At 42.7% G+C, this 12,788-nt stretch overlaps 1 protein-coding gene across 4 annotated transcripts in view; it reads right to left on the bottom strand.

Moving 5' to 3' along the window:
• Nucleotides 1-6,200, bottom strand: part of LOC139752682 (uncharacterized) — a 128,747-nt gene extending 122,547 nt beyond the window's left edge. For 2 of the 4 annotated variants that reach the window (XM_071668469.1, XM_071668472.1), the window contains exon 1: nucleotides 5,868-6,200. The gene's annotated coding sequence lies outside the window, so the exon portion shown is untranslated. The remainder of the gene's footprint in view (nucleotides 1-5,867) is intronic. The other 2 variants (XM_071668470.1, XM_071668471.1) reach the window with 1 other exon arrangement.
• Between the last annotated feature and the right edge of the window lie 6,588 nt (nucleotides 6,201-12,788).

Raw genomic sequence — 12,788 nt, 5'->3', positions numbered from 1 at the left:
TGTTCCTGTAGGAGAGGGGGTACCCTATGCTATGCCATCCTGCCTCCGTTTATATACAGAATAACTGAAGGATACTATTACGGTCCTCCAGCGGAGGACTTCGCCTCAGACTATCATCTCGTATGTTATCTGACCTCCCCCATGTAGCACTGCTCTTAACCCTACACCATTCCTCCAACCTGTATCACATCTCCCTCTCCTTCAGTGTCTTGGATCCCATTCCCTCCTATCCTTGCTTCAAAATCTCCTTCACTTCCCTTACCCGCCACTCTCGATTCTCGCTCTTTTACCGCACCAGAGCTACCATCTTCTCCATCAATTTTTGTATTACCGTCTTCTCCTTGAACGTTCTTTCCACCACCACCATCTCCTCCTCCAGCATTACCTCCATCAGCTCATCCTCCTCCTACCATCCTACCCACAGGGCCACCCACCCTCACAATCATGAGGAGCCAAATACTGTGATAAATGAGACAGATAATAACATTAATGCATCATAATGAAGAGCAGTTCGCACGAAATCCTTCAAGGATCTTCCTGTCACGTCAGAGTGTATAAATATCTCTCACGGCCAAGGAGTTAAATGATAGATAAATCATTTACATCATCTCTCCAGAGTCTGATTATAATCTCCCAATTAGGACCAGAAACCCACCCGAGTAATGATCGTGGTCATGGTTACGAAACGTATCAAGATTTACACAAAAATTTCTTAACTGTATAGAACCAGTTGCCGTAAGTCCGTGTGTCTATCATGAAGTAAAAGTCTATTACATCTCGTACGCTGGGGATGAAAGGAACTGCGTTACCTTGCCAGTTTTAACGACCGTGAGTTGTCTGACGAGCAGCGACCAATACTTCCCGCGATTTTCTCTTTAGATTATATTTAATGATATTTCCCTTTGGGTATAATTACTTGAGTCTATGATTACCATTTGTAATTACCTATATTTTTTTTTCAATGAGAGTAGGGGGAGGGGGGTTCTGAACGCGTGGGGCGCCCATCTCTTGAACTTTCTCTCCCGTCATGTAACTGTGAAAATTATGGTATACTTCCAACATGGACGGTACCATCACTTTGTTTCTTCCCTCAATTTACTACCCTTGTGTGTGTGTGTGTGTGTGTGTGTGTGTGTGTGTGTGTGTGTGTGTTTATGCGTGAATATATAAAGCCATCACCACAACCTCACCAGTGTGTCCACTACCACAAACACTCAGACTTTGACCGCTAACAGTGGTTCTCCCACCACAGCTACATCACCACCACCCTCAGGCAGAGACAGTCTGCGTTTAGAGAGTGTGTGGGTCGGGTGTGGTGCCTGTAGTGCCGTCCCCAGCAGCAGCTGTCGCCCGCCCGCCCGCCTGGGCACCTCGGCCCACGTCTGGGATTACTACTTGCTGCGCGTTGAAGTTTCCCCAAATTATACACGTAACCAGTGAACAATCTTCAGTGCTTTTTAAGTACACTTCTCTAAGAACACACACACACACACACACACACACACACACACACACACACACTGTGTGTATATATATATATATATATATATATATATATATATATATATATATATATATATATATATATATATAATAGAATCAGGGTGGGGAAATTTGTCTGACGTGGCTCACAAGAAGTGAGACACCTGCCACAGATTGAATCATCCATTGATGGTTAAAAAGAGATACACTATCTGGGCAGAGGTCTCGCCCACACGGAGCAACTCCACCAGGTCGGAGGGCAGAGAAACCACGGGGTAATTTTTGAACTGGGTTTCTGAGGAAAGCAATTGTATGAGCTTCTTCCCCCTGGCTCCGTGTGGGATTTCTTTACAACTGGGATCGCTGAGGGAGGGAAGTTATTCTTGTAATGCCAGTCTCTGTAGCCAGAGGCATAGTGGGGTGGTTGTGCTAAAAGGGGATTAGATTTTGCAACACTTTGCCTTTGAAGCAAATATGTCAAATATGTCATTGACTCTGACTCACTCTCTCTCTCTCTCTCTCTCTCTCTCTCTCTCTCTCTCTCTCTCTCTCTCTCTCTCTCTCTCTCTCTCTCTCTCTCTCTCTCTGAGTAGAAGGCAGAAATGCAATCTATCTAGATTATATCAGAACGCCACGAGACACTCAGAGATGACCTTCATCCTTCGCGACGTCAGAATATAAGAGTCGGACCAAAATACCCCGGATTTCTCAGCCTGCTTCAGTCTTGATGAACTCTTCATCGTAAGTGGTTCCTTCGAGTTGCGTTTTTTACCCTTTGATTCATCTTTTCTTTCATGTTTGATTGCTGACTTTACCGATACTTTGAAATCGGAGGGAAAACAGTTACAAGCCACACATGAACTTTTTTGACCTTAACAGCGATCGACCATATTTCTCGTGGTAGGCTGGGTGATCAAAATAGTCATCCCTGAACCATTTCCTCCAGAGATTTATTTCTTTTTCAGAATCTACTTTGCGTCTGGTCAAAATCTTAAAAGACACTCAATTAATACCAGCAGAGTTCTTAAGATCAATGTGTTTTGCTCGTCAATGAACGTTGCTTGATGATATTGATCACAATTTCAGCCTTCCGTACGTCTGTAAAATGGGGAATGATTTCAAAGAGAAGGGAAAAACACTTCCCAGGACGAAGTATCGCAAGGAATTCTTACTTGCACTGTTTCATTTTTTCTTCCAGGATGACCTTTACTTAGCCATCCGGATGGACACGCAATCTAAGATTTTGTCTGCATACATCACAGCCTCATACTTCTTCCAGGACGATTAGACTCGCTCCAGAAATTGAAACGCAATGTCTGAGGCAATGGCACATGTCTAAATACGCTGTATCTTTCCAGTGAAGAAAAGCAATATTACATGTCGTTATAAAGCGATAGTAAAGAACACCCAAAAGGTCTGATTTGGGCAGCTGGAGTTCCCAGATTTGGAAAATACATCAATAAACTTCTGTTTAGGAGTTTCCTCGCCCACGCTTCTCAGAAGTTACAAAGGAGTTCATGAGAAAACAAGAGAATGAGTGACCTGCTGGTCTGTGACTAGGTTATCTGTCAGAGGACATTACGTGGAGAAGCCAGATAACAGAAGACTTGCTGGTCTATTACTAGATTATCTGTTGGAAGACAGTACATGGAAAAGCTAGGTGACAAACGACCGGATGGTTCATGACGAGGTTAATCTGCTGGAGGACAATACATTTGAAGGACAGATAACAGAAAACCTGATGGTTCATGACGAGGTTATCTACTGAGGACAGCAATAGTGACATCATTTCTAATCAATATAGATGGAGATAGGATAGTAATGCAGACGACTCTTCATAAAACTAAGTTGTCACTATCATTCACTTGTGTTCACCCACTGTGGACATGTTATATTGTTCATTTGCATGCTTATATATTTCTGTGATTGAAGCCATTATGAAATCCATAGGTTTCCTGTACCTAAAGCATTGTAAATCTCGGCTGGTCTACATGTAATTCATATTGTTTTCCCATTACCTTCTTAAGCACAGACCTTGAAATGAATAATTCCTTATTCTACATTCTTCATTTACCTGATGACACTAAATCAAACCTTCCTCTCCATGTTTCTTCTATACTCTGGTAATTACCAGTCTTCCTCGTTTTCTTCGTGGCCTTCCCCTCACTACATTGTATTCAGGAAACAAATAATGAATGACTTGATGAAGTGTATGATTACAAACCTTCCGTTCCATCTTTAAAAACCATCAGTTTCTTCGGCTCATCTTATACACTTATCATCGTTCCTCTTGCTTTACCGTTCGCTTAGATAACGCCACATCCTCTGAAAGCCCCAGACAAGAAAAATTCATAAACTGTAATGATAATAATCTACGTGATGTATATGTTTATACACCATCAGAGATAAGAACTCTCGACCATCAGAGAGAGATAAGAACCCTCGTCAATCCAAGGTTGATGGTCGGGTTCATCAAATACGTCCCCACGAAAATGCCCTTTCGGTTGGATGATGCCCTTTCACGGAAAGGACGTGTCTCCTTCAAGGCTTTCTCCTTCTTGCCCTTTTTCTTCAGAGGTTGAACTAGAATTATCAGGCACACATTCCTCGTTCCTTCTATCCTCCTGTGATGATTACGGTACATATAGTTCAAGATCCTTAGTGCAAACACAGGGATTAAGGACACGATCCTCTGTACGTAGTGTTCATCTACGCTCAACAAAAGAGAATCTAACATGAGAAATGTTTGGGTTCGAAGCCACTTGCACATTTACAGTATCAATGAAATCTTTACAGTCATGTATTTTTCTTTTGCCCTCCGGTATTACATGATCCTGAAACTGGACACGGAACGCGATATGCCCTTCTTGGCCTTGTAGCACAAACACTGGGAATGGCGGACATGGCCATGTAATGCATGTTGTTATGGCGAGGGCCATTTTTTTTTTTATTGTAGTCTTTTACTTTCATTCTTTTCTTCTTCTACTTTACAGTTACTTTACCTTTTAGGTTCTGTATTTTCCACGTGTCTTTATTGTTTCATTTTGTGCGAGTTGAATTGTTTGCTTCTGCTGCATTTTACTGCATGTAGATCTGTCGTCAGTTGTTCGTGTTGATTCGTATCTTGCGCGAATCAAATGACAACTCGTTTCCATTGTTATTTTCTGGTCAGTGAAAACTGTAAAATTGTTTCTGATTTTTCCTCCTTCGCAGACCACTCGGTCCCTTCTCTCTCTCTCTCTCCTCTCTCTCTCTCTCTCTCTCTCTCTCTCTCTCTCTCTCTCTCCCGCGGCGCGCGCAAGCGTCAGTTCTCTCTCATTCCCATTATCATCACGCGTCTCCTTCCTCGCCTGTTCTGTAGCACCTCCGGTTCCTTGACTCCTTCCCTCCCTCCCTCGCCCCAACCACACTACTTCTCTCTTCCTGTGGTAACGAAGCGGATCACGAGACACACCTGCGGGTCGAGGAAGTTCGTGCTTCCTCACTTGACGAACGCTACCACCACACCGCCACCCGCCTCCTCCTGTCTTCACTCAAGCTGGACAATAGAACCTCCTAAACTATTGGAGGAGACAAGTGAGTCTTCCTCCACCCCAAAGCTTGCCTCGATGACGGCTCGATCTACAAACCAAACTTCTTTCACTCGACTTAACTAGATTTCACTCACTATCGGTAAAATATGACATCCATTAGATGATCGACAAGAATAGGAGACGGTATATGCAAAGGACACCATCATTCTTCCCTCAGTTTTTTTCAAAGACCTTTTCCATATCTGCTTGAAAACAGTATTGAATCCACGAAGCGAACTCATCTCCCATCATTCCTTCTTTCTCGGTGTTTACTCTGCAGGGTAACCCAAGCCACGGTGTCCGAGGCACCACGCAGAACAATCCCTCCTGAAGGAGGGAGGGTCTCGAGTCGCCGCTCCTTCAGGACCATGAACTCCTGACGAGGAAATTACACATTTTTTATGTTTCCGCGTCACCTGGGCACTTTTTCCCAGCTTCCTGTTTCCGACGTCGTCACGGAGCCGAAGGTACACACATCTGGAGTAATGATCTGTCTTAAGATTTTCGAGACTTTGGCCGACCATCCACCAAAAAGCTGATATGCTCAGAGAAATTTCTCTATTTAAGAGGTAGTGATAATGACCAGTAATAAGGTTTAAAGTTGGAGCGGAACATTTTGTGTTCTTCCTGCACACGAAAACTGTCTGGAAATCGTCCGTTGCTGGAAAACCCAGCTCAAGACACGAACGCGCACAACAAATCATAACTGAAACATTTAATTCCAGGTCACAATCCCGGCAGCTAGATGTTTAAAGATTATAGGATTACGGGCTTTTAACACCACTTAAAACTGATCCTGCAAAAGAAACTCACTTGTAATTGTCAGGTGTGTGGGGTAGGTGAGCTGAACAAGCGACCGTGTGGCCCGCCTTCCACTTGCCACTAACAAAAACTGACGAGTATTCACCTCAAACTCTTGTCCAGTCGCGGCTTAACTGAAACACTAGATTTATCTTGCTAATTTCTCACTTTTAAACTTTCGAGATGTCCCAGAGTATTCCTCCAGTCACTAGGCGCTTCCGTCATTTTCATCTAGACTGCAGTTTAATTCTTATATCAGTTAACAAGTCAAATTTCACTGATAAATGAGAAAAGGTCCGATACGGTCAAGCAGACGACCTCCCCCGCCACAGCCAGCTACAGACTGACTGGCTCGGGGAGACGAGCTCTCCCGCTACTACGAGCAACGCGAGTTGCTTAATCCCGCTTTTTTTTACGCTATATTTTTTGTAGGGTTTATAGTTGTCATAATCCATCAACATACAATGGTAAGATGACCTTATGGTAGACACAGTGGACAGGGATGATCAGGGAGACGTCCAATACAGAGCAAAATGTGATCTTCTCAGCTTTGAAAATCTTGTTCCAAACGGAAAATACGAAGTTCAGACCCCGTAGTTCCGTCCGGAGCGTATGACCCCGATACAGCGGCCACTGTGGGAATAAGCAGGTCCTTCCTAAATGTAATTCTTCTTGGGATTAGCAAGGGTTCGAATTACATACTCGTACGATGTCAAAGGATCAAGACAGGTTGATGTTTTCGAGGGTTTCCTATTCTCTCTCTCTCTCTCTCTCTCTCTCTCTCTCTCTCTCTCTCTCTCTCTCTCTCTCTCTCTCTCTCTCTCTCTCTCTATCTATCTATCTATCTATCTCTTCATCTATATATATATATATATATATATAATTTTTTTTTTTTGCCGCTGTCTCCCGCGTTTGCGAGGTAGCGCAAGGAAACAGACGAAAGAAATGGCCCAACCCACCCCCATACACAATGTATATACGTACACGTCCACACACGCAAATATACATACCTATACATCTCAATGTACACATATATATACACACACAGACACATACATATATACCCATGCACACAATTCACACTGTCTGCCTTTATTCATTCCCATCGCCACCTCGCCACACATGGAATATATATATATATATATATATATATATATATATATATATATATATATATATATATATATATATATATATATATATATATGTTTTTGTCGCTGTCTGCCGCGTTTGCGAGGTATATATATATATATATATATATATATATATATATATATATATATATATATATATATATATTATCCCTGGGGATAGGGGATTAAGAATACTTCCCACGTATTCCCTGCGTGTCGTAGAAGGCGACTAAAAGGGGAGGGAGCGGGGGGCTGGAAATCCTCCCCTCTCGTTTTTTTTTAATTTTCCAAAAGAAGGAACAGAGTGGGCCAGGTGAGGATATTCCGAAAAAGGCCCAGTCCTCTGTTCTTAACGCTACCTCGCTAATGCGGGAAATGGCGAATAGTTTGAAAAAAAAAAAAAAAAATATATATATATATATATATATATATATATATATATATATATATATATATATATATATATATATATATATATATGTTTGTGTGTGTGTGAGTGTGTAGCATCGCTTTGTATAAATTCGATTCTTGTAGTTGTGTCCATTTTGTGATCTGACTTACGTCACCTGTACGGTGACCTGTGCTGGTGGGTGGGAACCCTGACCCCTGGTCAGGTCAACATTTCGTATGTATGTAACGTGTCTTGCTCTTGGCTTGTTCAGCCCTGACGTAACACTTGATGATATGAACATCATGGAAGCTCTTGGTGTGATACAGATGTGTATTTTCACACACACACACACACACACACACACACACACACACACACACACAGAGGGAGTCACTGTCACCCATGTCTTATTTTGATCAATTCTCACAAAATCAGTAGAAAATATAGATATAATTGGTCATAAAGAACTCAAGGTATAAGTGATTTGAAAAATTCCCTCATATTCTGTCATGCACGTAAAATCTTATCATACATTTTTTTTTTTTTTCAGTCTTTCACATCAATAGTATTAAAAGAAACTTCGTAATTCCGGAAGAAGTATATTGAAAACATCTAAGAAGATCATTTATCTTAAGACATATATTCAAATGAGTGAGGTCAAGCATCCCATTATAATACAACACACATCAGTTATGTCAGAAATAACCAGCCGTCAGGCGTAACTTTGTCTATGAGTTATACAAACCTCAAAAAAAAACTGCGGTAACTAAACGATCATATTTCTATATAATTATAAACACAGAGGATTTACCTCATGATTTCCTACATACCATTACATCCCATGACCTGTATTGATAGTTATAAGAGTTCATAATGTTTTCCCGTAACTTCTATCGCCTAAGTTTTAGTGTTTAATAACACACTCGGACGTCGCTCATGTAGAGAAAAAGTTCGTCCCAGGCGAAGCTGCCGACGACCCGTCGCCTGAGGTGGGTGATGCCTCCCCCACCCGTCACAATGGCCTCGCCTCCAGACGGCTTCCTTAGCTGGGCTGGGTTTGGTGTGGGTTTCATTGTCACAGTTTCCCATGGATGCTGATGGTGACTTGTGCTTACATCAGACAGACATGTGTTTATCATATATATATATATATATATATATATATATATATATATATATATATATATATATATATATATATATATATATATATATATATAGTTATCGAATAGTCATGTCCCTATTACGAGCAGCAAAGCTGAGTAGTTAGTGTGTCCTGATGCCATACGAATGTTACGGGGTTTGATTCCTTGCTCTTGGAAGGCATTATATGTTCTCTGAGACTGTGCGTTCATTTGCACGACATTTGTGTGTGTTTGTGTGTGTGTGTGTGTGTGTGTGGATACACGTATATGTGTGCGCACGCGGAAGTATACGGGTGCATATTTAAGCATACTGTATATGTTTTCAAAATCATCATGTTTATGAGATCGTAAATCTAAGCATGGAATTTTGCATCTGCGAGTTTATTCCTCATATCACAAGAGATGCGCTACATTCGGTCTGTCTGTGTGTCTTTGTGTGTGTGTCTGTGTTTCCGAATTTCCTTTTGAGCCCCTTGGGGCATCTAGACGACCTTTGACCTACACATGTAAGCGAAGGCCACATTTATGTACACCTGTTCCCGTCTGTCTAACAAAGTTGCCACCATCCTCTTCCGGTTGTTTAACTTGGAGGGAGGTGTTTCCCTCGCTCCTCCTCCAGTGATGGCTTTTTGCCCACGTTTCATCAGGACATAACAAAAACCCCAGAGAGGAAATCTGAGGCCAGGATCGTGGAATGAGCTTCTTATGTTAAATTCTTGTCATGTTTATGATGTGTTGTTGTTACCTTCTCTGTTTATTTCTCGAATGTTGAGTCTGACGTCTACCAGAAGTTTTTTTCTTCGGAATTTTGACTTCTTTCAAAGTATGTTTGTGGAGATGGCTATTCAATTTTCTTTGAGTTTGCAGTTGAACTGATGGAATTGCTGTCTAGCCAGTAATTCATACATAAATATCTCGACTTCACTGATACTTTGTATCAGTTTCGTCGTCGTATTTCAAAAGAATTGAAAATATGGAACTTTTCCAATATCTTCACAGCTGTTCGGTCATCGTAACTTGATAAACAAATTTTTGAAGATAGTCCATCTTTTTCTTCAACAATTTCTTTACAAGGGAGAGTGATCATGGTAATTCAGATTTTATATGGACCTAAGTCGTATTTCTACCTCGTAAAAGTTAGCCATTGACGGATACATAAACCAACGTCTCTGGCGTTCTCTTCATCAACATCGTACCGTCCCAGGTAACCAGATACAAGTCACTACACATTAAAGAACTATATTCATACAAGTAGGAACACACATACACACACACATATGTATTATTATTGTTATATCCTATACTATGTTTCTGAGAAGAGGAAAGGGATGTTCTCAATTTCCCTTGGGAGTTCCCAGAATCTAACGTCCTGCCAGAATGTGTTCTTAGGCAAGCCGATGATTTCCTGCAGGATGTTTCTTTGTGTCCTTCCATTCCCACGAGGCTCATGAGAACTTCGTAAACAGCTCGGCACAAAATTTTTGGCCGTAAAAATTATTATTTGTGTGGACACTCTGCATATCCTGTTGGTGGATGAGGGAATCCTGTGAACATCTTAATTGCAGGAACTTTTTACAACTGAGAGAACACGAGATGGTCTGTGCTTTCACAGGTACGAGAACATAAGCCAATGCTTGTTCCTTCACCACAAGGAAAACATACGCGACTTCCTTTATCACAAGGAAAATGTTAGCCAGTGCTTGTCCTTCAGGACTGGGAGAACATAAACCAGGAGTTCTTCTGTCACCACAGGTGTGAAACTTAAACCAATGTCTTCTTTTCACCAGCGGGGGCATCATAAACCATTGGTTGTCACAACGAGGGGAAAATTAAACCAGTACCTTGTTTTTTCACAGCGAGGAAAACATAAACCAGTCGAGGACGAAAACATTTTCATCCATGTTCGAGCAGCTTTTTCGCGAGACCACAAGCAGTTTGGCTGGGGCACGAAGCGGACACTCTACACAATGGCGTGAAATCGTCTTTGAAAACTGGATACCACTGGATCTGAACATCTTGTTGTGACGCACATCAGAACGTACGAGAATCCGTCTATCCCGTAACCAATAATTGAAATTGAAGTGATTTATCTTTTTCCAGCATTGCCTTCAAGGTTTCTTGGTTCATCCGCCGTTATCCTGGGTTTTTTATTATAGTGTTCTGATGACTTCTTGGTCGATAATCATGGCTGGTATCCTGTGTTGTCAGTGTGGCCATATTAGTAATGGGGATTTGACGAGGACATCGAATGTGTGTGTGTGTGTGTGTGTGTGTGTGTGTGTGTATCCGTATATGTGTATGTGCGTGTAGGTATAGACGTACTTGTGTATGTGTGTATGTATGTTCGTGTCTTTATCTGTTTAATGATTATCTTTGTCTATTCTTCACTTCGTTAGGATGTGTATGTCTATTGAGTATAGGAATACATTTACTTTTCAAAGAAAGATATATGTATAAATCTAAGAATACATATATGTATGTATTAGAAGACAAGCATGTGTTTATACATGTATATGATGATGACACGTATGTTTACACGTGTACGCATCAAGGTATACACAGCATACGTACATACATAGTATATGTCCTCCTCCTAGGACACACCTTCCCCAGCTACCCTACCGTTGGACATTCCGATACCCATCCGACATCCATTCACTGAGGACTTCACCGAAGTTCTTACCTAATCTTTCTATTGCTTCTCTGCGTCAGGTGTGGACTCTAGGCGGATGAGAAGCAGCGAGAATCTCATCACAGGAAGGACGGAACGCCAGACACCTCAGAGTGAGTCGTCTGTCCGGCAGGAAACATTCATGGTCATGCCTCACCCATGTCCCCATCCTTACCTTGATCCTCGTCAAGTGATTCTCGGTGGCTTGGGAACCTTTCCAGACATTACGATCACGGTGGCGGTATCTTTAGTTACGTCACGATGCGTCAGCCATGGAAATTTCCTCGTGATTAAGAATGATTTTTAGGGATTGTCCTTCCTTCGTGTCCTACTCAGTACGGGCGCTGGAGTCTATCCCTCGAACACGACGGTACGATCCTTAGGCTAAGGGTCAAGTCAAGGGTCGCGTTATCATATCCTACGCTCAAAGACTGTACCATCGATCTCAAGGATCGTCCACGTCGTCCTGAGGAAGTTGACCACCTGAATATAAACGTTAGTCATGTGTGACTTACATTAACTCGGGGTCTGGTCCGTTGGCACTGAGGTGGGGAAAGGAAAATGTGATATCAAATCTAATTAACCTTCAACCCTGAGCGGACGACTGTTACAACTACATGGCTTCCATAGATACGATATCTGTGATATCTCAAGTGTTCGTCCACCACAGCCACTCACACCCAGCCTCACTCAGCCTTTACGAAAAAACACACAGTCCTAGATATATCCTGCAACAGTGTATTCCTTCACACCTCGCGGTATCAAAGGTCGAGAGATTTTACCCTGCTCGACCGACTCAGACAACAATCCTATTCCTCGTCTTCCTCCTCCTCGTCTTCCTCGTCCTCGTCTTCCTCCTCCTCGTCCTCCTCCTCCTCGTCCTCCTCCTCCTCGTCTTCCTCCTCCTCGTCTTCCTCCTCCTGGCCATCCTCCTCCTTCTCTTCGTTTCGTCTTAATTTCTCCCTTGAGTGAAAGCTCTTCACCACCCAGGTCGGGTTGCCTGTCGTGTTTGTTTCTGACGATCAGTGACGGTACCAACAGGCTCTTGTTCCTCCACCCTCCCTCCCCCAGCTGCGCTTTCTTCAGTACCAACAGGCTCTTATACCCCCCAGCTGCGCCTTCTTCAGTACCAATAGGTTCTTGCGCCCCACAGCTGCGCCTTCTTCAGTACCAGTAGGTTCTTGCGCCCCATAGCTGCGCCTTCTTTAGTACCAATAGTTTTTGGCGCCCCACAGCTGCGCCTTCTTCAGTACCAGTAGGTTCTTGCGCCCCACAGCTGCGCCTTTCCCAATACCTACAGTCTCTTGTGCCCTCAGGCTGCAACGTCTTCACTACTTCTAGGCTACACCGCTCCTTCCATGGTGCCCCGAGGCAGTACCATCTGCTCTACCAGGCTGTTTGACTCGCTTTCCGTCCAGGCATCGGGTAAGGAAGCAATTAAAGGGAATAGCTATGGAGGGGAGGCCATGTGGTCGTCCGCCGTTCCCCAGTAGGTGAACCTTAATAAGGGAGACAAATGGTCATGTTTAGGCAATAATGTGGTGACCGTACAAGGCGCTATGTTACGGTGAGGACCAATCACTGATGATTTCT

This window comes from Panulirus ornatus, chromosome 13 (assembly GCF_036320965.1).
Source record: "Panulirus ornatus isolate Po-2019 chromosome 13, ASM3632096v1, whole genome shotgun sequence".
Classification (NCBI taxonomy): domain Eukaryota; kingdom Metazoa; phylum Arthropoda; class Malacostraca; order Decapoda; family Palinuridae; genus Panulirus; species Panulirus ornatus.
This window is presented reverse-complemented; position numbering and strand designations above follow the sequence as displayed.